We start from the raw sequence: 4,078 nt of genomic DNA, 5'->3' as shown, positions 1-4,078 counted from the left end.
ACGAGAATTGGAGAGTGTTAATTATAATTAACAAAATATGCGAGAAATGACGGTTTTACCCTTGGGAGCCTTTAGAAGACTTTAATTGACCTAGGAGAAAAATAGTCTTTTCACCCTAAGATATACTTAAGCCATTGAAGGCTGTAGAAGCTTGCCAAAACAGAGTGTCCTATCTTTCTCTCCCGTACATCATTTCTCTTCATTTTCTCTATGGATTTTTGAGCTTCTTTTGAGGATTCAAGCTAGGGAAGTGGACCTTGAGGGCTTAGGATTGTGTTCCACCATTGAAGAGGGTTCTAAACTGAGCTTGAGGTAAGTTTCTAGCCATTAAAAACTCTGGTTTGCTCTACTTTCGTTTTGGATTTCAGCTTGGATTTCTAGGTTGGATAATGGGAATTGATGGGAGTTTTTGGCTAGGGTTACTTGGGTTATGATGCCTAGGACATGTGTAGATGGTTTTTGGGTTCATTTGGAACTTAAAATGAGGTTTGGAAGCTTGTTATTCAGGTTGGAAATGGTGGTGTCGAAGGAGTGAAAAACCAGGGTTGAAAACCCTAGTTGTAGCGCTACAGCGCTAGCCAGGAGGGAATTTGCTCTGCCAATAGTGCTGGGGCGCTAGGTGGGTAGCGTTGCGCTACAGCGCTACCCTGTTTTTCCAGATTCCTGTTTTGGGCATTTTTAAGGGTTTTTGACTCGGGGTTTCAATTCCTAAGGCTCGGGTTCGAATCTACTCACCGTTTGGGTACAATTCGAGGTCCCAAGACTGAGGTTTAGGTCAAGACCCTTTTATTGTTGATTTTCTTCAATGGAGGTTATAATTGGTTATGACTAGGTAACCGCTAAGGAATCAAAAGGTTGATCGTTCTCAAGTGTCGTTCTTTTACTATTTATCGCTCGAACCAGAGGTAAGAAAACTGCACCCCATACGTGACATGCATGGCTATCATTGAGGCATGTTGAGTGTTTAAATGTGGACATTGATTGCAAATCAAATTCTTAGTAAATCTTGCTCACTTGTGCATGGCACTGACTAATTAGTCAGAATTGGCAATGGTGTCAGTATTAACTGTGAAGCTGTGACTCACTAGTCAAGTTCGGCAGTAGTACTGAGCACTGGTCATATGGTATTGACTAATAAGTCAAGAACGATCTTAGCGTGTTTAATGCAAGCCAACAAAGATTAGATCTAATCGACATTTGCATTGAATGACTCATCATGAGCATTAATGCCGGACCGACCTCAAGTTCGATGAAAACTAAAAGCGATTGTCTAGCCTATGGCTAGTCACTTAGAGCCAGGGCCAGAAGGCCCAGGTGACTGCATCGTCACATGGCTATGGGTGCTGAGCCCCGTAGTGACTCACTCATTAGTTACTCATCTAATTAAGTTAGTGACTTACTCATCAGTCACTCATCTGTTTAAGCTAGTGACTTACTCATCAGTCACTCGTCTGTTTAAGCTAGTGGCTACTCATCAGTCACTCATCTGATTAGGGATATAAGCCCCATCATGGTTAAATAGAACCTTAAAGTGTATTCACTCATCTGTTCAGGGCTATAAGCTCTGTATGATTATCATGACCATCCTTTGATATTATTTACATGCAGTAATGAGTTTTCTTGCTGGGCTTTGGCTCATGGGTGCTATGTGGTGCAGGTAAAGGGAAAGAAAAGCTCAGCCAACCTTGAGTGGAGAGCTTAATGTGTACATATGCGGCCACTTGACCACCACGACCAATGAGGTTCTCGGAGGAACTAGGGGGTTAACCCTATTTTTGCCGCTTAGGTCGGCAGGTTGTAAATTTTACCCTGTAATGACCATTTTGGATTGTAAATAACTTGTAAACATTTTTATGGGCCCATGAACAGTTTTATGTTTTAAATAAAATATATCATTTCCCATTGGTTGTTTTTCCACCTTAACCTATTAATAGCACCTAGATGTACGTTTATAACCAAATGATTCGATTAACGAATTAAGCACGGTTCAAAGCTCACAGTTTCGGTCTTGGAGTAACCAGGGTGTTACAACTTGGTATCAGAGCGTGCCAAGGTTTAGGGTTCCTGTAGACTGGCTGGGCATGTACACTCACCACTGAAGACAAGCTCGACTCATGGTTTGGTAACTATTTATATAGTTATATATTTAACTACTTAAATATAGTATAAATGCTTTACCTGTATACATGAGATACCTTGATAAGGTTGTGCCTTGACTGTTGCACCATCAGCAAGAATGTGCTAATTAGTACTGATATCATTAGAACATACTCACTAGTATTGTTCATTGTGAATGATTATTTGATACATGTTAAATGCTAAATGCTATGATCCTGTATCCATCTGTATAGCTATATAAATGTGGAATAGGTGATTATCTGTTGATCTTGGACTATGAGGCGACAAGAGGTTTTGTTATTACTGCTTAACTAGCCGCATTGATTGTTTCAACAAGGTTTAAGTTGATAAGAATGATTCCAAGACAGACAGATCCATCAGCTGGCCAAGAAGATCAAGGCCAAAATAACAGGCAGGGTCAAGAGAATGACCAGAATTAGATTCCACAACCAGCTCTTGAGAACTGGCAGCAATTGTTTGAGAGTAATGATATGTGCACCCAAAATATACACCAAAACATTACACACAGTGATGTGGCAGTTTAGCATAGCCAATTTCATTTATTAAAACTGGTACCCACTGTTTTAAAAGGCAATGACACGTCACTGTGTGTAATGTTTGGGTGCATATTTTGGGTGCACATATCATTACTCATTGTTTAATGACCTACAGGCCACAATATTGAGGCAGGAAGAAGAACTTCTCCTCCTGAGACAACAGCAGGTTCCTGCAGCAACCAGTGTACCTGAGGCACCCCCTGTATCGGTGCCAGCAGTTGAGTAGTTGCCAGAGGTTGGAAATAAATGGGAGCCTCTTTATGAAAGGTTTAGGAAGCAGCAACCTCTAGTATTTAAGGGCAGTGCAGATCCTGCTAAAGCTGGGCAGTGGATGAGCATGATTACCACCATCATTGACTTCATGAGGGTGACTGGTAATGAGAGGGTGGCCTGTGCCACGTATATGTTTCGGGAGGATGCCCGAATTTGGTGGGAAGTTATATCCCATACCAGTAACATCAATGCCCTGAGTTGGGAAGAGTTTCAGACTCTGTTAAACTATAAGTACTATAATGATGCCATCAAGGCGGAAAAAGCTTAAGAATTTATCAGATTACTTCAGGGGGGTTTGTCAGTGACTGAGTATGCCCTAAAGTTTGATTGGTTGGAAAAGTTTTCCATGGAGCTGGTGCCCACTGATGGGACTAGAAGGGAGAGGTTTCTCCAGGGGATACAACCTAGATTAGCCCGGGATGTTCGTATTACCACTGTGGTAGGGGTTACTACCTATGCACAGGTGATTGATAAGGCACTCACAGCTGAGAGTGCAAAGAACAAGATCTGGCGAGACAATGCAACCAGAAAAGAGTTTAGGAGGACAGGGTCTCCATTTGTGGGTTCAAGTAAGGGTGGAGGCCCCAGTGATCAGAAGAGGAAGGTTCCTGACACCTTCCTAGCTCCAGGTCCTGATAGGCGACCCCGTGGTATTTCAATGGGTTGTCAAGGTGGTAGTGAGGCCTGGAAGACTCGTCCTGAATGCCCTAGGTGCAAGAGGCGTCATTTGGGAGAGTGTAGGGAAAATGCCTGCTTTTTGTGTGGGGCAGTGGGTCATTTCAAGAAAGATTTCCCCAAAGCAAGAAAGGAAGAACCCAGAAAAGCGGACAGCTTGGTCCCAGCTTAAGTGTTTGCATTGACACAAGCAGAAGTTGATACTTCACCCTCAGTAGTTACAGGTCAGCTTCTTAGTGCTGGAACCCCTTATAATGTTTTGGTTGATTCTGGTGCTACACATTCTTTTGTTGCTAGTAGAATTATTGATAGACTGTGTAGATCATGTGTTTATTATGCTGTGGGGTTTTGAACTTTATTACCCACTGGGGAGTTAGTAGTATCTAGGAGATGGGTCAGATCTTTTCCAGTCACAGTGGAGGGCAGAGAGTTGTTAGTGGATTTGATAGAGTTGG

This window comes from Humulus lupulus, chromosome 7 (assembly GCF_963169125.1).
Source record: "Humulus lupulus chromosome 7, drHumLupu1.1, whole genome shotgun sequence".
In the NCBI taxonomy this organism is placed as follows: Eukaryota; Viridiplantae; Streptophyta; class Magnoliopsida; order Rosales; family Cannabaceae; genus Humulus; species Humulus lupulus.
The sequence above is the reverse complement of the archived record's forward strand: the minus strand, read 5'-3'. Positions refer to the sequence as shown.